A 25,102-nucleotide genomic window follows, 5' to 3' on the forward strand; every position below is an offset into this window, starting at 1 on the left:
TATAAAGACCAATGCTGGGCAATTAATTATATAGTTACTTCTTCAAAAAAGTTACTGAGTATTGCAAACAACAAAGATTTTTGCAGCTGTTTACCTAAAAATGCTGCTAAGGGATTTTTTTTAAACATTTCAAACTATTTACAGAACAATCAGGTGTTCTGCATCAAATCTGATGCCACACAAATTATTTGTGCCTCTCCAAAAAATAATTTCTGTCCACTATGAGATAAAGGAGAACATCAAAAGCCTGATACCTGCAGGCCTGACAACAGGAGATGTATCACTCCTGTAACATTTAGCAGCCGCCTCATTGTTCTGACACACACAACAAAACTATTGACTACACTACACACTAACTATACAAGATTTGCGCTAAACGTTGCAAATCTCTCACATCTCAAAACACTGCCGTCACTCCTAAATTTTCCTCTTCTTAACAACTTCCGTTTCTTAACAACCAAATGCCATGTTTTGATTGGTCGGCATGGTACATTTTTTGACCAATGGGAAAGGGTGGGGTGTTTTGGTTTTGTCTTTGCTCACAGGCGGAGAGTGCTTTATAACGTTTTCTTTATAAAATGACGTTTTTACCATTTCTTCCCCCAGTAAATGTAAACAACAATATTCTGGAAGAAAACCAAACACTGGATTTTTTTTTAATCACAACTCTGTTTTTTATGTGGCCTATCAACACAATTTGAAACCTGGTATAATGTCCACTCTTTTTACGTCACTTGTTCCATCTGTCCTGCTCACATCTCCAATGGTTGTACACGTTGTCATTAACGTGGCTTCACTCCACATTAGCCACGCCACTTTGCTAGCTAAAACACCGGTTTCGGCACATAAGGACGCTGTCATAGCCTGTCAACGACGTTGATTAGCTGCGCATATACGAATTTGAATCACGTGATTGGCTGGACTATGGGATGAGGTGCCATTGTTCTAATCCCATACTGGAGCAGCCAGTCACTTACTGACTAACACTGCAAAACAGAATTGTTAACGTATTCACTTTAATTTCAATTCCGGTTAGAATTTTACTTTATGTGCAACACGGATTTTTTCTGCACAGAGACCGTGCCAGCAGTGCGCAATTGAGCACACGCGCAGTTTAGAGGGAACATTGGTGATGATTATCAGAAAGTGAACAAGGTCTCATGGTTTGATGCTTGTCCAATGCCTGAGTTGACCTGGACTGGTTAAGCACTGCTTGTCTTATTTTATGATGCTGGATTTAACCAACGCTTACTGGCAGATTCCCTTATCTGCAGAGTCCAAAGACAAAAACGGCCTTCTCCACTCTGTATGGTTCGTACCAATTCGTCACACTTCCGTTTGGCTTATTTGAAGCCTCGGCCATTTTTCAGCACCTCATGGAGCGGTACCTGCTTCCTCAAATTGCATATGCTGTTTTCTACCTGGATGATGTTGTTGTGGTACCCCTGTGAGGTACCACACAGTTAAACGGTTAAAGGAAACCTCAGAAGAACGGCAGCTAATTCCCTTTTTGCAGCATGCAGCCAACGAGGTATTTATTGATTTATCGTTGATGAGAGATTTTTTAGTTTTGTGATTATGCTTAGTTGTAGCTTCATTTAAAGGAAGAAGAGCTTGTGAATTGGAACCAACACAGGAAGAGAGATTGAAGCCATATGTGTAGAGGAATGCGGTGACATACGATACCATACCTCCTGTTTTAACAGACAAGCTGGCTCTCTCTCTCTCTCTCTCTCTCTCTCTCTCTCTCTCTCTCTCTCTCTCTCTCCTTTTATGGGAATGTCTGAATTTCTATACATACAAAGGTACCTCCTTTTTCAGCAGATAAGCGAAAGGTTTTCTCCTTCTAAGGAAAAATTATCAGTTCCATACATGCCACTCCTACTGCTGTGGAAACTTGATTTAAGTATACATGTAAATAAAGGATGTTCTGAATGCCCTGGGCGGTTTTTCTGTGTCACATCGGTTGAGCAGTGACCGCCCATGCGCATGTAAAAAATAGATATCTGAGTTGTAAGTTTCTTTGCCTTCCAACAACTTTCTCCTCACAATCGTGTTTGTTGTACAGTGTTATCTTTAGTGCTGTGTCTTACGCCGAGTTTTATTTTGTTAATGCTGTATAGTTTTCACGGTAGCTTTGGAGAGAAGTCTTCAAATAAACCAGTGACAGAAAACCACTTGCGTCTGCCTGTGCTTCCAGGGAATTATACTCATGTAGCTATGATGATGTTTGCTAGTTCACCTTACATGCATTAATGTAATAACATGGATAGCGTACTCAACGTGAATTACACATGAACAACATTAAGCTACTCACGCAGAGAAGAACGGCTGCTGCTGCCATCTTCGTCCGTCATCATTTCTGCTACACTGGCAGGGCTAGGGGCCAGGACTCTACTCTTCGTGTTTTGGGGGGATGTTGCTAATTCCGGGTCCGATAACAGGCACCACACCTGCAGTAGATGTACACGGTGTGAGGTCTCAGCAAGCTATCAAATACGGCGCATTTCTCGGCTTTTAAAAAAACGCTATGCGTCACCAGGCGTTTCATCAGATTTGAGGTGTTACCTCCTTTGACAGTATTGCAGTATCTGATTAAAGCACTTGTAGCAGGCTGCTGAGTTTGCATCTTTTGCTGTGAAGTACAGCTAGACTTTTGACCGCTTCGCCTTGGGCATTTTTAATCTGTAGCTCTGATCTAAAAGAAGGTACGTACCTGGACCCGCCTACTATCCTCAGAAACATAAAATGATTGGCTAGAATCTAAAGTGAATCACAGCTCAGGAAAAAAAAGCACTGAAATAAAGCACCGAAATGTGCGCTGCTTTTCTGTCTGGTTACTGTCAGAACCGGTGACGGTTTTGCTGTTTTTAATGGAGACCAGGGGTTCCATTATCTGGTTGGTATTGTTAGTGATTAATTGTTGGATTGGGAATTTAAAATAGTGTAATAAAGAAAAAACACTTTAGTTCTTATGGAGTCTTTTATTGGGTTTATGTGACATACAACTAAAATGACAGCTTGTAAAGGTGAAGAGACAGTGGGACTGGCCATCCTACCTGTGTCAGAGAAGAGCCAAGGTTAAAGCTGTTTACAGTTAATCATTTGTGAGTAACCTAAATAAGGTACTCACCTGTCCTGGTTGCTTCTTGCAGGATGTGGAGCATAAGAGTGAAAGCAGCTTAATCACCTGTTTAAGGGCTCTTGGAGTAGACCAGTGTGCCAGGTTAGGGAGTATGGATAAAGAGGGTTTTAATTTATATAGTAATGGGTGAAGCTCATGTTATTGGTTTGTTTATAGTACGTGTTGGAAATATGTATATGTTTGTGATGTGCTTTAATGTAATTGCATGTTTGTGTGTGTGGAGGGTTATGTTTTCATTTTGATTAGTTAACCCCCATACTTGGGCTATTCCGGAAGAGTATAAAAGTGGTAAATGGCCTGCATTTGTATAGCGCTTTTCTAGTCCATAGGACCCCAAAGCGCTTTACACTACATTCAGTCATTCACCCATTCACACACTGGCGATGGCAAGCTACATTGTAGCCACAGCTGCCCTGGGGCGCACTGACAGAGGCGAGGCTGCCAGACACAGGCACCACCGGGCCCTCTGACCACCACCAGTAGGCAAACATGGGGTTAGTATCTTGCCCAAGGATATTTGGCATGCAGCCTGGGATCGAACCACCAACCTTCTGATTACTGGCTGACCTGCTCTGCCACCTGAGCTACAGCCACCCCAAAAGGAAGCCATTTTGTTTAGTTATAGTTAGTGTTCTTGTGCTCCTATTATGTTCCTTCATTAATAAAGTGCCAATCCATGGATGTCTTTTACTCCAGTCTTGCGTCATATTATTGGACAGAACCTATGACCGCTGGCCAAAACTGACACTGTTATTGAACTGTTTAGCCAGTAAGACACTGTAGAAGACAATGTGATGTGTTTATTGATATGAGTAAGGAAAGTAACTGTTATGAAAGAAGATGTTAATTAGAGAAAATGAACCAGTAAAGAGAGTATATTTCACTGAGGATGTGAAATAAGTAAATGTAATTGATGTGAATGAGGAACCTGCTGAATTATATATTGAAAGCTCATGGTAGTGTTTATATAGCATTTGTTTGTGTGAAATAAATCAGACTCAGACACAATCTGGAGGAATACAGAGACACATGCTGTCTTCCTTACTCTGCTCTTCACCTGCTTTTACAGGTAACATATTTGTCATCATGGTCTTCATCCTTGGGACCCGTAACAAATCTTGGGGGCTCGTCCAGGATTGTCGACACCTTGCAGTTGAGACTGATCCAAAAATGACATCTGGGACCAGGACGGGAGCTGATGCGAGCTGAAAGTTGGAGCCGAGACTGATCCATGGTTGCTAAGACGGTGGGTCCAGCGGGCCTGGGTCAGCAAGAGGTCGACGCAGAGAAGGCTTCCCTGATGCAGAGATAGTTCGTGGAGTGCTCAGGATATTAAGGCCTGGAACTTTTAAAGATATGTTAATCAATAAAGACGATTTGACTGTACTTGAACTGAAGGGGTTTCTCCATGCCCACCTGAGAGAGAAAAATAGTACAGAACTCTTTCAAGAATTAATGTGTGCCAGAAAAGATGAAAGTGAGACACCACAGCAGTTTCTCTACCGGGTGACAGGGTTGAAGCAGTGGGTCCTCTTCATATGGGACCCAACCTAACCTTAACAGTAGCAAACCAAGTCTCCCCTCGCCAGTCACATCAGAAGTAGTTAACCAGCAGCAGGGTGAGGCACTCGCTACATCTGGTGTTATGGCACCCCACACTAAACGTGGGGCAGTTGCTAAGCTAATCAGTAAGAAAGCTCTCATACATTGCAATTTGAATGGCTTAGTAGTGAAAGCAGTACTTGACACATGAGCTCAAGTTTGCATCATAAGTAAACATTGGAAAGACTGATACTTGCCTGACTTAGTCATGCAACCTCTATCTGAAATCATCAAGGAAATTGATGAGTTGAAAGTTTGCGCAGTCAACGGGGAAACCATATCATTTGATGGCTGGGTACCCATCATGATCAACTTACCGGGGAGTGAAGACCCCAGCCTCTCCGTCAGTATTCCGGTCCTCGTCAGTACCTTGCCTGTGGACAAACCATTGATCGGTTTCAATGTCTTGGAACAGATCATTGAGGAGCAACTAGAGCAGTTGATACCTACTCTTGTTACCTTGCTGTGTAATGCCATCTGTCTTCCCCCTGAGAATGGTGAGGTGGTCTGAAGCTTCATTCAGACAGTAGAGCCAAACATTACACAAGGGTACTTGAGAACAGTTGAAAGGGATGTGATTATCCCTCCTGAACAGGTCACCTGGTTAAAGTGCCCCGTTCCATCAACCATGAATCCACTTGATTGTTTAGTGCTGTTTGAGGATGATTTGGGCAACCAGGCCCTAAAGCGGTTCTATGTCTTGACGGGGTTAGTTGAAATACAGAATCCAGCTAACCCATACATCACCATTGCTCTAAGTCAGGGTGCCCAATCCCGGTCCTCGAGAGCTACCGCCCTGCAGCTTTTAGATGCATCCTTGTTCCCACACACCTGAATCAAATGAATGGCTTGTTATCAGGCCTTTGCCAAACATGATGGCATGCTGAAGAGATCAAACCATTTGATTCAGGTGTGTGGGAACAAGGATGCATCTAAAAGCTGCAGGACGGTAGCTCTCGAGGACCGGGATTGGGCACCCCTGCTCTAAGTAATGACACCAAACATGATATGACCTTGACAAGCAAGATGGCCCTGGGCACCTTACAGCCAGTTGAACGTATTGTGGAGGTTGAGGCCTCAAACGAGTGCCCACCTGCAATAACAGTTCGCAAGATAATGGTGGAGTCAGCCGGACCTCTCCCAATGTCGTGGTATCCGCCAGTGAATCTTGATCATTTGGAAGAGGAACAAAAAGAGATTGTCCAGAGAATGTTGTTTGATGAGTGCAGGGTCTTTGAGTGGGATGGGACCAATATTGGTTGTAATCCTGATCTGAAAATGGTGATAAACCTAAAGGATGACATACCAGTGCAGAGAGCATATACCTCCTTTGTGCGGTCTTGTAGATGTGGATACAACTTCCTCCCATGGATTCCTATCGTATTCCTGTCTAAACGGCCCATCTGTGTCTCCTAAAGGATGACATACCAGTGCAGAGAGCATATACCTCCTTTGCGTGGTCTTGTAGATGGGGATACTACTTCCTCCCACAGATTCCTATTCTATTCCTGTCTAAACGGTCCATCTGTGTCTCTGTTCCTGTCCGTGATGTGGCCTCCCATGATTTACGCACCGTCTGTGTGGGCCTGGATCCTTGTGTCATCGATTCACAGAGAGTTGGGGAATGTCTTTCAACTCTCTGTGAATGGTACTCATGGCCATTGATCAGTGTGCTTTGGTCAGTGGTTGTTCTAAATGGTCATGAGAATTTGTATATTAATGATCAAGGAACTGACCTCCCAGATCATTGTTACTTCAGTGGGCTGGTTTCAGTCATTATGCAAATGTACTGTTTAATAAATAAATACTGTTTAAATAAATAAATAAAACTTTCAGATCTTGGTACATCACAAAAACAGACATAAAAAAGGCCATTCATTTGGTTTACATGTAAATATTTATTTAGCCGCAGCTATTTTATTTATCTGGAGATGCCCGGGGAAGAGGTTCATCACGTTGTGGGAAAGTGGCTTTGTGGTTTCCCCTTGGGTATTACACATTTCTTAATTAATTCCACCTCCTCCCTCCAATCAAGGCTGCTCACCGGCCCAGACAGCCGGTAAATTCACAGCCTGGTACGCCGGTCCCGTTGTCTACACCACCATTACCATCTGTTCAATTGTCTGCAGCTGCAATGACGCCGGAGGGACCTGCTCTGCCCGAGCAGGAAGTCAGCACAACGGAGGGTCCTGCATGTCGATGTACGGCACAGCGTCCAGCATGCAGGGTACTGTCAGGGACCTGGGCTCGAGCAAACCTGGTTCCCTGTGCACTTATTGAATTGAATGAATGCTTTATTGGCCATATGCAGGTTGCCCCGCAGAGGAATAGGACCCCCCCCCCCCGACTTACACACACAACAAAGACATCACATGGGAATACAGTCGGAGATCGGCAGCGTTACAGAGAAAACACTGAAAAAATTACACAACAATGGGAAAAGTACAAGAGGAAAAAAAGAGACCTCTTCTCACGCTGGGCACCTATGGGAGGACAGCATGAGAACAGGAATAAAAAAACTCCTCTGCACAGAGAGCACATTAATGTCCACATCACAACATTAGAGCACGTGACAAGCCACAGGGGTTGGATAGAGGGGTGGGGGGTAATCCGAAGGAACACAGCAGTCGTCCTACACAGCGCTACCATTTCAGCGTGGCACGCAGACCCGCCGTCTTCCCCCACAGGAAACAAGCATCGAAGGCGTTTGGAAAGGGAGGGGGATGAGTGCGTGCTTATCAGTGTAAGTGTATGTGTGTGCGTGTCCAGAGTCCAGCTGAGACAGTGTCCTTCGCTCTATCAGGCTAAGTAAACAGTCTGCCAGCCAACCCAGGTGGCCTTGCATGGGATGGGAAGAATAGTCATCACACAGTCGTTATCAGGGAGCTGTTTTGGTGGGCTCCAGCCTTGGGCCTGAGCAGCTGGCGCCGTGGTGTCCATATGTTGAATATTGTTGATTTCTCCTTTATGCGAGCAGCTCCGAATTTAGCACTCTGACACTGGTCTCTCGATCTCCCGTTGGAGAGCCGCGAGCCTCCCCATGATGGTATCAAACTTCTGTTCCGTGGTGTTGTCATTCTTTTGATTCTGAGACCCCACGACTGCAGCGATCCGTTCTGCGATGTGATCCAACTTTCACTCAAGGGTGTCATTGTGAGCAGGCCCCTCTCTGATGTATCCCATCATATGCTCAATGGTGTTAGTTTGAGTCTTCACAGCAGCTGTAAGCATCTCCAAGGTGTTGACCATGCTGCGTTCGGTGTGAGAGGTCGCGCCTTGTCCCATCGCTTCAATTCCAGCGGTCAGCCTTGGGGGGGTTTGAACAGCTGGTTCCGCTCTCTTATTTCTCCGATAAGTCAGGGCCAAGCAAGCTGTTATCATGGTTCCGAATAGGTAGATATCTTCAGCGTCCTCGTTCGACAGTCCCGCCAGGCACAAGATCCTCCAGGTCTGCCACCCATCCATCGTGTATTCGGCAGGGAAAGTCCCTCCAGGGCACTCGGGCTCTCCCGAGCCCAGACTTCTCGTTGAGAAAAGGGTGTCAATAGCATTCAGACACCAGTTGATCAAATCCATAATTCTCTTTTAGGTTTTAGAGAACGACAGTGAGAGACTGTTTGACGGAAAAGTAATTCACACGAGACAAGACAAGGACACAAGAGGCTAAGCAGGGAAGATAAGGGGAAGGAGGAGAGGAGAAAAAGTGCGACCACCTTCACAGAGAGCCAAGAGAAGCTGTTATATTCACTTATATGTGTGAATTCGCAGCTGGAATAGGGGTTAAAGGTATCATCAGACTTGGGAAGTTGCTGCTTTCTACAAACAGGAAGTGAAATAGCACAACCAACAACTGTAATACTTGTATTAACAACAATAATAACAAAACAAACTACTACGACAATCAGTCAGACATATCCCTCCAACAGATCCATCCATTTGGTTCCTCCTGGCTGACCTGAAGGTAAGAAAGATATGTAGGGTGTCAGCTGTCAAGTAGGTGATGAGTGAAGTAAATAAGTAACTAAAACTTATTAATATAGCACTTTTTTTAGACAAGAATCTATTACAAAGTGCTTAACTTATTATTAAAAATACAGCACATAGAAACAACATAATACACAATAACATCATCAAAAATATTTTTATAGTTGATCAGAAATTTACTGTAACTGTTTTGTCTGGGAGTGTTATCTACTGAAACTGAATTGTAACTGAATCTTGGCTCCATCCAAACATCCCCAATGCCTAGGTGGATTTACCAAGCTGGACATTATACCATCAGGATCACACCAAATACTCCTGTAAGGAAAGGTGCGACCAGAGCAGAAAGCAACCAGGGTGTCCATATCATTGTTGGGGACTTTAATAAGGCATGTGTGAAAATTGTACTCCCCAAATTCCACCAATATGTTACATGTCCTACCAGAGGGGTAAGGACACTGAACCATGTGAAGATATCAAGCAGGCCTACAGACTGACACCCCTCCATGACCTAGGACAATCTGACAGAATCTCTCTGCTCCTTCCCTGCCTACATCTCCCTCAGGAAAAAAAAAGCCCCTCCAAGCACCCTGGTCATGGCTACAGACCTATAGCCGTCACAGGAAAAGATACGTGAGGATGGTCTTCGTGGACTACATCTCAGCGTTCAACACCATAATCCCAGACATTTTTACCACCAAACTGGACCACCTTAAACCTGATCCTGATTTAAATATTTCCTCATCAACTGGCCCCAAACAGTCCATGAGTCCAGCAGCCACATCTCTGTCAATCTCACCTGGGCCCACAACACCAACATGCTGGTAAAGAAGGCCCAGCAGCAACTGCATTTCCTCCTTGTCCTGAGAAAGAATAACCCAGACCGGAAGCTGCTGCGAGTCTTTTACTGTGCTTCAGTGGAGAGCGTACTCTCCTACTGCCTGGGTATTAGGTACGCAGGGGCCACAACTGAGAACAGAAAGGCTGCACAGAGGGTAATTAACCCCACAAAAGAAAAACATTGGCTGCCCTCTGCCACCCATGGAGGCCATTGCCATGTCCTCCATTCTCAGGAAAACCACTGTCATCATGGGTGACCCCTTGCACCCCACCCACCACCTGTGTGACCCGTGCCCTCTGGTCGGTACCTAAGGTCAGTCACTTTCCACACCTCCAGAGTCCGAAACATCTTCTTCTGATTCGGACTCTCAACAAGTACTGTCCCTGCTGGTGACTTCTTGTGACAATTGGATAAACCTAGAATCTCAGCTCACAATGACTTGATGTCATCTTCTGTAGGCCTTCATTTTAATGTAACTAATCACATGCAAAGATAGGGTCTAGGACTATGATCACAACATTGTGTGAAAGAAAGACGGAGGGCGGAAACTGTGAAGACAGCGACTGTGGTGGTACAGGCCAGGTACACGGAGCGACACAGAGACAAGGATCTGGAATTAATTGCAGGTACATTGGGAAAAGTGATAGAAAAGATCACAAATGGATCAGGAAATTGAATTTCTAAAATGTTAATATTTGTCAGAGCAAAATCAAAAAATTCATCTAAGTGCTGCTCATATCTACCTGTAGCTGGAGGAGAGGTGACATTCACTGGCCCTGAAAGAGTGTCCTGTTTTGAGTCAGGTATCTCTGCTGCACCATCCACTGTGTTAAATAAACTATGGCCTGCTGCAAATCATATCAAAAGAACAGCAATTATCCATCCATCCATCCATTCGCTTCCGCTTATCCTTTTCAGGGTCGCGGGGGGCGCTGGAGCCTATCCCAGCTGTCATAGGGCGAAAGGCGGGGTACAACCTGGACAGGTCGCCAGCCTGTCGCAGGGCTAACACACAGGGACAGACAACCATTCACGCTCACTGGCACATTCACACCTAGTGGTAATTTGAATTATCGAATTAACCTATCCCCACAATGTGGGGATAGGTTAGCAATTGTGGTTGTGGGGATAGAACAGCAATTATTACAAAACAAATGTCCCCTGACAAACAAAAAAGTGTTGATGAGGGGGATTTTTTTTTGTCTAGGCTTTAAACCACATGTCTGTTCTTCTGAGCACTAATATACACACAAGAAATAGACTTTTATGAAAACACTAAATCAAACACTGCTAACAGTGGGAATAAAGGAATTATTTTAGTACATTAATAATATAACTTTGTCATTAAATTGCATTAAACTGTTTATCACAGCTACTGGCATCAGATTAACATTTTTATTGCATGTGCAGCCATAATCATTGTATACACACATTTGCATGTTGTGCCTAGTGATGGGCAGATGAAGCTTCATTTGCTCTAGTAGGACATCTACTGGACGTAAAAATATTAGTTGGCATGAATTTGAAGAGTGTGGCCTTTTGCACACAGCCTGTAAATGTCAACAACAAAAGGAGTGTGTAAAACATCTATATTGTAGTGATGGCAGTATACTGTGTATATTTATACTGGCAGTATGGAAAATGATTATTTGGAAATGCTTAAAATGGAAATGATCATTTACTGTGAGGTGAGGTGTGGTTGGGGTGTGGACAGTAGTTGTGCTTTTGTAACGTTGAGGTATGGACAGCTACACACTGAGGCTTTGAGCCTCAGTCCTGCCTGTTCACATTTTATTCTGTAAAAACTAAATTTTCACTGCTTTTATAACCTTTAGTGGGGAGAACGTAGCTAGGATTTAATGATTTAACAAATCTTTTGAATCCTTTGTCCTCCACAATGCTAAATGGCTGGGAGTCCTCAATCACCATGCTAACCAGGTCTTCATCTATTTGAGATTGTTCTCCTGAGGAAAGACAATAAAGATAAAGCACAAATATAAATATCAAACACGTAAATTATAACAGCTGTATAATATTGTTATATCATTTAGTAACATTACAGCATGCTATATTATCATGGCATTTGATGGCTCACCTGGTCTTGCTCCACAATCGGTGTTCCCCTTATTGTCATGCAAAGCTCTGTAGTGCCTAAGCATGGATGAGGTGTTGTTGTTATATCCCAGCTCCCTGGCACATAGCAAACACTTCACCTTGTACAAAAGTACAGACAGCTTAACATAAATTGTATTGCACCATCAGTATTATGAAAATACATCTTCTGTAGAAATTTACATACCTTGTTGGGAGGAATAAGATCAAAATGTTCCCACACAGGGGAGGACATCCTCCTCTTCTTAGCTGGCTCCATTCTCTCCAGACTGTCTCTCCTCACTCTCATAAACCTCCAAACGGTCTCCAAACTCTCACTAACTGCAACTCTCCATCAAACACCTACATTTTGAATGAAGTCTGAGGGGTTTATATCGCTGTCATATCTCACGGCAAAGTTCGAACCACTTCATGAACCAGTCACGTGGTACAGCCGGGCAGCGAGGCTTTGGACGTCATCATTTTCAGCTCCTCCCATAAATGAAGCAAGCCTCGATACGCGCATCACGGAAACGCCCCCTCCATTACTCGACACAAGCTTCAAAGCCTCGATACAGAACGTCACATCAGTAGTTGTGCTCATAAGAGTTGATTCTCAGTCTATTGAAGGTTTCAAGCTTTGTGAAGCGCGATGTCTTCACAATCTATTGTGTAAGGTGATTTGGAGCAATGGAAGGTTAAAACAGCATTCACGCTTACAGACAAATATGATTTAAATGTAGACCTTTGTAAGCAAAGGCCTTGAATTCATTTAGCTTCTACCTGCAGTTGAGCTTGCCTAGTAAAAAGTGACAGAAGAAGAGTGAAGAAAGTGTAAAGTCCCCAGGGGCTATTCGGAGAATGAATTTAATTACCATGTATGGAAGAAAGTACTGGAAAGAGTAACATCTCTGTCTATTTTAGCTATTTTTAAGTGATGTGTGACACACGCTAGGCACAGATACACCCACACACAGGTCGTTATCATCAGATGCACGTTTATTGTGAGTGTCCACAGAATTACAGCAGAACACCGTTTGACAGCGGTCGGTTTCCCCAGCTTCCTTTCCCTCCGCTCCTCTCCGCCTCACTATATAAAGGGAAGGAAAACCACCATCAGTCCAAACCGCCATCAGCTGTTCTTACCAGCACCGCCCCGTTGAGCCCACTGCACCACTCCTCCCCTGCAGCCGCGCGCCGGACCACACCTCCGCCACATGATGATTTACTGTAACTTACCGTATTTTCACGACCATAAGACGCACTGTGCTAAAAGGCGCAGTCTCAGTTATGTGTGCCATTACTGTATTTAACACACACATAAGGCGCACTGGATCATAGGGCGCATACAAGTACCGTATGCGTATTTAAAAAATAAAGCGGGAGCAAACCTGAGTTCGGTACCTCACTCACATTTTTATTACCAGTAATCGTCATCATCAACAACACACAAGCATACAAGTGTGCGTATTTAAAAATAAAGCAGGAGCAAAACAAAGTTTGGTACTCACATTTTTATCATCAATCAAACCCATCGAAGTCCTCATCCTCTGTGTCTGAATTGAACAGCTGCGCTAAATCTCCATCAAACATGCCAGGTTCACTTTCTTCACTGTCAGAGTCACTTTCCGTGCCGTGCGGCTCCTCGGAAATGATGCCGGCTTTTGCGAAAGCTCGAACAACAGTGCCAGCAGCCACGTTAGCACAAGCATCTACAATCCATTGGCAAATTGTGGCGTAACTCGCCCGGCGCTGCCTTCCACTCTTGGTGAAACTGTGGTCTCCATCGGTCATCCATCGCTGGATGTGTTTGTCGCCGATGTGTTTGCTGCAGTAGGAGCGGAAGATGGCCAGCTTTTCCTTATAATCCGGTGGAAGTTGCTGCGCTACCGTAGTCCTGGTCCGGATGGAAAAATGGCACCGTTTCATAAAAAGTGAAAGTGAAACTGCTTTTAGCCAAATGGTGACCGTCGAAACGCTTCTCCCGCTCGTTCTTTGCTCGATGATCGCCTTATGTCAGCTGCGTCTTCTTGACCTGTCGGAGCTTGTTTTCCAGCTTCCTCCACTTGCGAACCATCGATTCATTATTCTTAAATTCTCTCGCCGCTGCTCGATTTCCATGTTCCTCCGCGTAGCTGATGGCCTTCAGTTTAAACTGTGCTTCGTAAGCGTGTCTCTTTGCCATTTTCAGGGTTGTTAAAACAACGATGTCCTGCATAACGCACATACCTGTTCTTTTATACAGGTATGTGCAATAAAGTCAACGCACACACTTCACCCTTTAGCGTTCTCATGGTGTTCTCTACTACGTCCTCCTTACAACACACAGGGCGCACTGCGCTATAGGGCGCGCCGTACTTTTTGAAGAAAATCTAAGACTTTTAAGTGCGCCTTATGGTTGTGAAAATACGGTAAGCATAATTATGTACATTGCAGATGCAGAAGGGGCTGAACCCTGAGATGAATAAAACTATTCTGAATTGAGTTGTTTGGAGAAGATCTATGCTGATGAGTTGCAGTGTACATCTTCCCACACGTGTATTCAATAAATCATCATTTGACTGAACTCTTCTGGGCCAGTGTTGGTTTGTTCCTTGTGTGACCAAGTGGTCGGCGCGGTTATGAACAAAATAAATAAACTTGACAACGCCACCTAGGGGAATTACACCCCCAGGAAATATATTTAAGAAAAATAAATAAAAGGAATAAAAGAAGACCGCACAGATTCAAGGATGCACACTGAGGCAGGTTGGCTTCCAATATTAAAACAGTTTTATTTATAGAAATAAATAAAATATTATAAATAATATTTTATAAATAAAATATTAAAAGTCAAGATGTAGCGTCATTATTGACAGTGTCCTACAGTAAAAATAAACAATCGTGGAACTTGGACTTACCAGCAGCCGTGGAACCAAAAGAAAATCACACCAAAAGAATCACTGCAGACCACCCAGTGCTGTACAAAAGAAAGTGTGAAAACGACCCACCACCTGAGGTCCCAGGGCCACTGGCTCGTCCTCCTTCACTGAAATAAAACACAGAAAAGTATGTTAAAAGAATAAAAGGACACTGAGCGTCAGGCTCGCTACAAATCATAAAAAGACTAAAACACACTTTAATAACTTTAATAAAAGAAATCACACACACGCCCACACACACAGAGGAAAGGCTTATTCCCCACGGGTCAAACTACCACTCGTGCTGGTAATAATTATTCTCAGGCGTAGGCCGGTCTGGCTCCCCACCGGCTGAGACCGGCCACCCAGGCGATTTAGAGTCCCAGCACGACACTCGGGCAGAGAATCACTTCAGCCCGATCATAGAAGTGTGGGTACGAGCAACAGTCCAGGGTAAAATAGAACACCAGGCGAACCCAAAAAAAAGGTAAGCCTACTTAATAAAAACAAGATAAGACAAAACGAGACAAGACAGCAGACTCCACCAAGGAGGAGTTCACAACAGCAACTGAGAAGGCAGTCCACTCTTCCAATTTAGGTTGGACAATTTACCATGGAGAGGTGAGTACAGCAGTGAACCCTGAAACAGATAAATGTAACCTTAAACTCTTATAGCTATGAATGCTAATAAAAGTAGTTCTAACAGCTTACCCCAGGACCGGAGGCACTATACTCTCATTGGTGGAGATACCACGAACACCTCTCTCCGCAATGGCAGAATTAAACAGACTGCTGCGCTACAACAGGCCGGAAAAGGATATTAACACCAATTCCAGTATTCGGAGGGAATCCAAGGTTAAGCGAGAGCATACCTGTAGCTGTCGTATAATCGGCTCTTGCTGATCAGTCCGTCGCAGTACGCCAGCATTTACTGCTGTATCGTACCAGAAGCTCGGGAGGAATTAATCCAACAAGACATCGGCTTAGCTTTATACAGGCTAGCGCCACCCTGCAATCAATGTGCAGGTGGGTTCCCAATTAACCCGATCACCTGATACAAGGAGCGAGTGCAGTGGAAAGAGAGCGAGGGTGGTAGAGCGAGCGAGAGAGAGAGAGAATGAGAGAAGAAAAACAACGGAAGGCGAGTAGCCCATCTGGCTACACTTGCCTCAATATTTCGAATCGGGACACTACCAATACAGATCATTCACAGCTAGGCTAAAATAGAAGGATCTCAGTGATTGTGAAAACAGAGCTATTTAGGAGCAATAAGGCAGCGCAGCTAAAAGAGCCGAAGATCTCAAACACACTGAACACTCCTCACTCACTTAGAGAACCAACTTTCAGACTGATGACGCTGATGAGCTTCAAAGGTTTTCCAGCTCTCTTGATGACATGACACTCGTATGTTCCAGCATCATCTTGTCTCACATTCTTCAGAATCAAAGACACGTCTCCATCAGCTATCTGTCTGTCCTTCAGATCCACCTGGTTCTCAAAAGATGGATGCTGGTAATCTGGAACAAGTCATCCATGCTGATATAAAAGGACAAGTTCGTCATCTTCCAGTTCTGTTCTTCAGTTCTGCTCCACTCTACAACTATGACGATGTGAACTTGAGCTTGACATGTCAGAGTGACGTCCTGTCCAGACTCAGCTGTGATGATTTCGTGATCTGAAAGAGAGGAAACAACACAGCGCAGCGAGGTTAAAGGTCAAAGTAACACTGTTCACTTCTACAGCAGTCAATCAGAGTGATGATCAGACAGCACTAAACTGTACTTACACACAGAGAATTTTCAATAATATCACTTATCACAAAATTAATGTGTGCAGGCTCATGTTGCCTGCGCAAAAGAAGACGTCACACACAATCAAGGCTGGACTGGGACAAAAAATTGGCCCGGGCATTTTGACTAGAGACCGGCCCACCAGGATAAAGATTGAAAATTTGACGTCATTCAGTGTTAAACCGCAAAGGATTCTGGGAACTTGTGGCAAGAGGTACTAGCGCACGCAGGCTTTCAATTGAACTCAGTTACACAGCAATAAAAAGAAACACAAAAAATGGCAAGAAGCTGTTGTATTATTAACTTCAATAGTCGGTCGCATGACAGCCACGGCAAGCCGACGGGTAGAGAGATCGTTTTTTTTATCGGATTACATCGTTGAAGAGACATTTTTAAGCCATGTTTCCGAAGTAAGAGCCGACGGATGGTCTGGATATACCAAATATAACGTCCCAGAACACTCCAGCTCACATGTTAGTCTGCTCCAAGCATTCCCACAAAGGTCAGAGTTTTGTTGTAGTTAATGCATCATTTTTCTTAACATAATTGGTGATATAGGTTACAAGCAAGTCTGGCGCTGAACAGAAATTGTGGCGCTATGCTCCTTTGTTTATTGTGCATAAATAGTGAATTTTCCTGACACAATATTGCGTTTCGTTTCTGTTATTACCATGGTACATTGACAAAAACATATACTTTTATTCACAGGAGAAAACAGTTGTTTTGTATCACTAATTGTCCAGTGCGATTACAACATACAATATTATTGTCACTGCTACATTTCTGTAATGCTACCAGAAATTATTTCCACTACTAATTAATTACCGTTGAGCTCAAAGGTTATATTAATAAACGGTTAACGAATGTGTATTTATGACGACGATTTGTGAGACTGGTAAACTTACCTTTGTTCGTACGATGGTCTTTCGTTCTACACGGTGCATTTCAAGGTCCTGCACCCATCCGTCAGTAAACTGTACCTGGGCTTGTTGCAGTAACCTGAAGTTACTAAACTTCATGAGTGTATGCACTCACTCCAAGAACCGTGTAATTATAAATCTGAGCGTGGTGAAAGTTGGGCAGCACGCTAATGTCTTTTGTCCCTCTGTGTGCTCGTAAGGGTCTGACACTTTCACTCCTTTGATTTTTTCCTCGTATCTTTTCTTTGTCTTTTCGTCGAGTCTGTCTTTGTACGGACCGGCATTGTTCTCCTTTTGTTTTGTACATTCCTTTTTTGTGCGGCAAAGAAAAAACAAGAAGGTATTGGAACCGGAGAATGAACATTTTGCGGCGCTGCAAACGCTTGCATTTGATGCGGTACTTGGATTGTTTTGCCACGAGTTCCTGGCATGCAATGCGCGAAAATCACGTGATTGCTAAACAAGGGGGAGGGTGCATCCGGCCTCCTCGGCTGTAATTGGTCCAGCCAAGAGTCGATCATGACCAATTGACCAATCCAACACCTTTCATTATCTATACCCTTCCTAAAAAAAAAAAAAATCCATCGGCCCATAAAAACAAAATATCGCCAGCGGCCAGCAAATGCCCGGTATGCCCGATGGCCAATCCAGCTATGCACTCAATGCACTCTGTTTAGACCCAGACCAAACAATATTTCGTCTTGATGCATTCTCAATCATCCAGCAAAGTAAATCTCCGAAAGTTGAATCTGTTCATCTGGACGTAGCGTTTTGTGGGTTTTCTATAATGTTACATCATATTCTATAAGGATGTTATGTGTTTGTAGACTTTCTGCCCAGTTTGACCCATTTAGCAGAAGTCAGCATGTTTAAGGCTCTGATATCTATTCTGTATGACTTAAAGCAGTTATGACATGGTCTGATTTCCTCATCCAATAAAGGAATATTTAATATATCAGTCTACTCTTCATTCTATCAGAAACAGTTATCACAGCTCGTACATTTTCATTTTGCACATATATGTAAGCATTGAGCCAAATTTAGTAATGCCAACAAATTAAATGAACATTATTTGTCTCGTACATATAATACATCTATACATATTTATACACTGTAAAAGATTCTTGTCTTTGAGTGAAGATTTATGGTGATGGGAAATATAAATAACTGAAACTTGAATCTTTACTGAAGCTCAGTGTTTGACACAGAGTTCACTCACATGTGCTGTACTATGGAAGAAATATAGTATCATCAGAATTCAAGTATTTTTAGACATTGAATTTATGACACTGAATTTGTATCCTCCAAATTTCCCTGCAAAAATATTCACCTGCAAAAATTCACCTGCAAAAAATTCACCTGCAAAAATTCACCTGAAAAAAATTCACCTGCAAAAATTCGCCTGCAAAAATTCAACTGCAAAAGTGATGAACTTTAATGACCCAAGCCAGAGCAATCAGCACCAGATCGAGTCGAGTGGCTCTCAGCCAATTAAATTACGCTGTTTGATCACATGACACCGTTAGCCAGCAGTGTGTCTCCTAAAAGAGAGCTGTTTAAAGGTGAGTGATTAAGTTTTTCTCCTAAATAGAGATCATTACAGAATGCCTAGTCCTACTTAAAATCCCATTTATTTATTTTTTTATTTTTTTATCATCTACTCGAACTAAGGAAAACGTTTGACTAACTCAAAGACAATTTCCACGCCTCCCCTGCCTGTCTGCAGAGGCAGTTTTGAATTTAGGAGCAGCAAGATGGAAGCGGCAAACCCTGGCGATTCTCCGGTAAGTATATTGTTATTTATCTTCAAGTTTGTCTTTTGAAACGTTAATGTTATTTAAATCCGTTGCTCACGTATAAAGTACACAGACGGGGTCTTTGCTCAACTCGTCTGAGGCGTGTCTCACTAAGCGCTACATGCTAGCATCCTGCTAACCGAGCTACCATTTACATGCTGTGCTTTAGAAAATAGGATACTCGTTAAAAAAATACTCCGCAGATATTGATAGATAGACGAACACTGCAAATATAATGTTGGAAACGAGAACGGCCTTTGGTGAAGGGGTAAAATACACCATGAATAAAGCCATATAGTGAATTGGCTGTCATGGTTGCAGAACAGCCTGATTTAATGACAAGAATGGGGAAGAGTGAGGTGAAGTGAACCAAAGCCACAAAACACAGTCAGAAGAGGCGGCAAAAGGGCAGTGATCTGTCCGTCAGTATGAAGTTGGTGTGTGCTTTGGTGAACAAAAACTCCAGACCGGTAGCAGGAAGATGGGAGACTCGTGTTTCACTGGAATAGTGGTGAATTAAAACATCCTTTGTTGGGGACATTTCGGTGTAAATGCATCCATACAGGTGAGACAGAGGCAGACCAGACAGTGAAGAAAACAAGGCAAACATTAGAAATATTAAAACGGAAATATAGGATTAATATAACATACAATTTGGGAAAATGTAAGGAACGCAATGTAAATGATATTGTAAAGTCATTAAAACAGCATACTCTGATTAAAAGAAACATGTAATTGGGTAGGATAATAATGTTAAAAAAACATGTACAAGATGGGTATGTATACTTGTAGCCAGAATTTAACAACTATAAAGTTGTAGCATGTCAGTACCTTACCCCATCCATTATATCCACACTTTCAGAAAAGGATATGGTCAATATCTTTACAAATACTATCTAAACTTAAATGGGATATTCCCTCTGCTTCTTCTGCTTCTCGTATACACCCTCAGGGTTTGTGATCAGCCAGCGGCTGATATGATCATTAATCCTGTAAAATAATATTCTTTCGGTTTATGAATCTGTTTGCATGGATTTCTTAATCCGTTTCCACTGTTAGCAGAAGTTGTGCATGCAGTTTTGGTGTGCTGCTCTCCAAGACTACAAGCTGTGTTAAAGTTGGAAGTAACTGGCCGATGTTCCACTGTTGAAGATCAGCTGTGCCCATTTGTTGCACATTGTGGGTATGGAGAAGTTGAGGCCCTTGCAGGCTACCCACAATTTCCCCAAACTGAGCGATTATACATCTTGCTTCCATATTTGTATCTTGTGTCACTAAAAATACATTTTATTTTAGTTTTATACATTGATTAATGACCTGCAGAATCTCCTTATCATATAAGGTGATTCATAATTGTCACTTTATGCTTTCTCCATTTTGAAAGTGATTACATCCTTGCATTACATACTTTAGGTTCATTTTCTGCAGGCAGGTTTCTGACAGAACAGGCAGATTTACACTATAACCTGCAGCAATGGACACATAAAGAAATGAAAAATTACATGTATGTGCTAACTTTCTAAACACTGTTACATTTATGATTAAGTAGATAAAACATTTATGTCAGCCTTGGCTCATAGTTCATTTAAAGACAAGAACTTTGTGTGTGTTTCAGGTCCTGCACTCTCAAAGACTGAATGAACCTGCATTGCAGCCATGGGTCACTGTGAGCATCACAGGGAAGGTTGAAGCCGCCCGCTGCAGCTGTAAGGCCGGAGTCACGGAGACCTGCACCCACGTCACTGCTCTTCTGTTTAATGTAGAAGCAACAGTGTTGATCCGTGGCACAAGGACTGTTACAGATGAACCTGCATACTGGGTTTTGCTGGGTAATATGACCAAGATACAGCCAGAGGTTGGCCATAAGATGGACTTCTCCTCTTCAGCTGCCCAAAAAAAGGCTCTCAATCAAAACATAAACAGACCATCTGTAGTGACAGGTAAAAGGAGCCGTCCTCAAAACAGAAAAATCCCACCTGCTACTGTGGAGGAGTTGTCACTGCTATAATGCCATCATGTTTTATCTAGGGGTCTAGATTTATGCCTATAGTGTACTGCCGTGTAAATAATTTGCATTTACTGAATGAGTATCGCTGTTCAAAAATTAAATAAAGAAACAAACTAATTTTTGCCTTTTTTTTTTTATTAAAACCACTTCATAGAACATCACATCAGTTACAGTGTAGAATCCATGTCACTGGAGCATTTTGATTCAATAAACAGTAAAAAGGTGAGCTGTGAAGACCAAGGACAAGTGCAGTTCACAGGTTTTCTATCCAAGGAATCCCAGAAGATTGCATGGTGTCATTGCCCAGCAGTTGTTCGCAGGACATATGGACTCAACCGCAACAATCCCTCACACTGAGCAGCATGAAGTGACAGTGCAGAGGAAAAACTCCAGCAGAACCAGAACCCGGTTCAGTACCAGCAGCCATCTGGGTTTGGAGGAGAGAGACAGAGACACAGAACTACCAAAAGTATAATTTTTTATGTGATTGACTGCTGTTGTAATTCAAGCCCTGAGTGTAGAGCAGGTAAGATATAAAGTTGCATCCTAAATTCCATGCTCATGCAGAGTGTTTAGTTTATGACTTTTTCACCTGGTCATTTCTTGATGAACAGATGGTCTTTTAACAGTGGAACATCGGCCAGTTACTTCCAACTTTAACGCAGCTTGTAGTCTTGGAGAGCAGCACACCAAAACTGCATGCACAACTTCTGCTAACAGTGGAAACGGATTAAGAAATCCATGCAAACAGATTCATAAACCGAAAGAATATTTTACAGGATTAATGATCATATCAGCCGCTGGCTGATCACAAACCCTGAGGGTGTATACGAGAAGCAGAAGAAGCAGAGGGAATATCCAGTTTAAGTTTAGATAGTATTTGTAAAGATATTGACCATATCCTTTTCTGAAAGTGTGGATATAATGGATGGGGTAAGGTACTGACATGCTACAACTTTATAGTTGTTAAATTCTGGCTACAAGTATACATACCCATCTTGTACATGTTTTTTTAACATTATTATCCTACCCAATTACATGTTTCTTTTAATCAGAGTATGCTGTTTTAATGACTTTACAATATCATTTACATTGCGTTCCTTACATTTTCCCAAATTGTATGTTATATTAATCCTATATTTCCGTTTTAATATTTCTAATGTTTGCCTTGTTTTCTTCACTGTCTGGTCTGCCTCTGTCTCACCTGTATGGATGCATTTACACCGAAATGTCCCCAACAAAGGATGTTTTAATTCACCACTATTCCAGTGAAACACGAGTCTCCCATCTTCCTGCTACCGGTCTGGAGTTTTTGTTCACCAAAGCACACACCAACTTCATACTGACGGACAGATCACTGCCCTTTTGCCGCCTCTTCTGACTGTGTTTTGTGGCTTTGGTTCACTTCACCTCACTCTTCCCCATTCTTGTCATTAAATCAGGCTGTTCTGCAACCATGGCAGCCAATTCACTATATGGCTTTATTCATGGTGTATTTTACCCCTTCACCAAAGGCCGTTCTCGTTTCCAACATTATATTTGCAGTGTTCGTCTATCTATCAATATCTGCGGAGTATTTTTTTAACGAGTATCCTATTTTCTAAAGCACAGCATGTAAATGGTAGCTCGGTTAGCAGGATGCTAGCATGTAGCGCTTAGTGAGACACGCCTCAGACGAGTTGAGCAAAGACCCCGTCTGTGTACTTTATACGTGAGCAACGGATTTAAATAACATTAACGTTTCAAAAGACAAACTTGAAGATAAATAACAATATACTTACCGGAGAATCGCCAGGGTTTGCCGCTTCCATCTTGCTGCTCCTAAATTCAAAACTGCCTCTGCAGACAGGCAGGGGAGGCGTGGAAATTGTCTTTGAGTTAGTCAAACGTTTTCCTTAGTTCGAGTAGATGATAAAAAAAATAATAAAAATAAATGGGATTTTAAATAGGACTAGGCGTTCTGTAATGATCTCTATTTAGGAGAAAAACTTAATCACTCACCTTTAAACAGCTCTCTTTTAGGAGACACACTGCTGGCTAACGGTGTCATGTGATCAAACAGCGTAATTTAATTGGCTGAGAGCCACTCGACTCGATCTGGTGCTGATTGCTCTGGCTTGGGTCATTAAAGTTCATCACTTTTGCAGTTGAATTTTTGCAGGCGAATTTTTGCAGGTGAATTTTTTTCAGGTGAATTTTTGCAGATGAATTTTTTGCAGGTGAATTTTTTTCAGGTGAATTTTTGCAGGTGAATATTTTTGCAGGGAAATTTGGAGGATAAAAAATCAGTGTCATAAATTCAATGTCTAAAAATACTTGAATTCTGATGATACTATATTTCTTCCATACTGTACCAGTGTACCTGCACATGTGATGTGACAATAAAAGTGAATTGTTTACGTGAATTGTTCAAGTTCACTGCTGTAATAACTAATAATGATTAATATAATAACTATAATATTGGCCATATTATATTTACACTGACTTTAGTCTCATGAACAACATAATTGTTATTTACTAGCTAATCTTAAAATGACTGTTCAGTACAGAAATGAAGCCCAACAATCATGTTTTACAGTCATGTGGTCTCAGCCTCAGATACTTATTAAATCACACAAAGCTCGTGTAGAAACAAACGAACAAATGAACAAAATATGTTCTCCTTCATTTCTCTCAAACAAAGCTGTATGAAACGTTTCCAGCGGTTAGTATCATGGTTGCTAGGCAACCTGGGCAGCGCGACGGAGATCGACCGGCATTTCACAAGCCTCGCACTTCCGGCCTTAGCGGTCTTTGAGTACGAGGCCCTTGTGGACCGTTAAGGCTGCGTACTTTAGGGCTGCAGAACCTGAATTGGGATACAGCCTAAGGCTGTTCCAATTCTCAGCACCGGTCCTCTCTTTCCCTGAGTCCTTAGCAAATCTCCTTCCCACGATGACGTTTCCAACGAGGGCAAGAAAAAGAGTTTAGGAAAAGGAGATAGGCGCTACATTTGAAATAACACCCCACGTGGTTACGTTGGTCTGCTTAGTCACGTGACCGCACAGCAACAAATCACAGCAGAGCCGGAAAAGGAGGCGGAGCAAAGTGTGTGTGCAGGAGAGGAGTCGAGCAGAGAGAGCTGCTTTTTCATGAAACGGGAGTAAAGTAGTAAACTTACAGGAACATATACCACTGCCAACGTTGGGATTAATTTCTGCATCGATCTGCACACCCTTGTGTCCTGGATCGTAGCCGAGATCAGCGTGAACCACGTGGGTCTCTGCTCCCTGATCTGTTTCTTAAGACTTTCAGCTTCATCACGGAGTTTCTCTCGGTTTGTGGGCTCATATAAAGGTAATCACCGAGCCAACTTTAATGTGGGTTCAGTTTATGTTGTTGCTGTTAAGAATAATAGATTGCTTGGTATACACTGGAGTTAGACAGACTGTAGAGTTTGTGATTGTCTGCAACATTATAATCTGGCGGTTGCTATGGGGTAAGAATACATACAGAAAAATAGTCTTTGAATATGAACAAAGGGTGCAGGGCAGGAGAAGAGCCAACCCTCAGGACAGGAAGCCACAGGTACAAGCGTGGGGGAGGGCTGTCACTACCGAGAAGGGTCTGGCTGCAGCCACTGTGGAGCTCCACAGTAACCGGAAACACGTGACCTCCACAGTAACCGGAAACACGTGACCTCCACAATAACCGGAAACACGTAACTTCGGTTAAATCGACTTTGACATCGAAAACTAAATTGCGTTTTTGTCACTATTGATGCTGCTGAGAAATAAAAATGTTTTTAAGTGGGGGGTTTTAACACTCTGGGTTTGTTCAAAAAAATTCACCATCCCCTAAATTGTTCGTGGCCAAAAGTGACACTTGCTGTTTCGCTGATTTATTTATTTTTTTACAGTACATCGCGTTGTGCGTTCTGATTGCTGTAGATCATTGTCAATCAATCTAGTCCAGTGTCTCCTGTACAGGAGCGGTCCCTAATAGGCCCACGGACCGGTCCCGGTCCGTGAGTCTTTTGGTACCGTTCC

The 25,102-nt window shown here is 42.8% G+C and overlaps 1 protein-coding gene and 4 long non-coding RNA genes across 6 annotated transcripts in view; 2 read left to right on the top strand and 3 right to left on the bottom strand.

Annotated features, from left to right (window-relative positions):
* LOC309696372 overlaps window positions 1–25,102 on the bottom strand; it is a 239,317-nt gene that overhangs the window by 168,855 nt on the left and 45,360 nt on the right. The window lies entirely within an intron of this gene.
* LOC309696482 lies at window positions 14,286–15,722 on the bottom strand. Its single transcript, XR_014273510.1, has 3 exons — window positions 15,272–15,722; window positions 15,173–15,200; window positions 14,286–14,688 (listed from the first exon to the last, which is right to left on the bottom strand). It is a non-coding gene; the product is annotated as an uncharacterized lncRNA (long non-coding RNA).
* LOC309696781 lies at window positions 18,656–21,114 on the top strand. Its single transcript, XR_014273652.1, has 3 exons — window positions 18,656–18,832; window positions 18,997–19,054; window positions 20,682–21,114. It is a non-coding gene; the product is annotated as an uncharacterized lncRNA (long non-coding RNA).
* Window positions 21,189–23,264, bottom strand: LOC309696691. Of its 2 annotated transcripts, XR_014273621.1 has the most exons (3): window positions 23,076–23,264; window positions 21,667–22,913; window positions 21,189–21,501 (listed from the first exon to the last, which is right to left on the bottom strand). It is a non-coding gene; the product is annotated as an uncharacterized lncRNA (long non-coding RNA). The 2 variants fall into 2 exon arrangements; XR_014273622.1 differs by having other exon boundaries at window positions 21,189–22,913.
* LOC309693916 (uncharacterized protein) overlaps window positions 24,149–25,102 on the top strand; it is a gene marked incomplete at its 3' end in the record, with an annotated part of 30,559 nt that continues 29,605 nt past the window's right edge. The window contains exon 1 of the mRNA XM_082513560.1: window positions 24,149–24,410. The remainder of the gene's footprint in view (window positions 24,411–25,102) is intronic.

This window comes from Aulonocara stuartgranti (genome assembly GCF_965226115.1).
Source record: "Aulonocara stuartgranti genome assembly, chromosome: 3".
In the NCBI taxonomy this organism is placed as follows: domain Eukaryota; kingdom Metazoa; phylum Chordata; class Actinopteri; order Cichliformes; family Cichlidae; genus Aulonocara; species Aulonocara stuartgranti.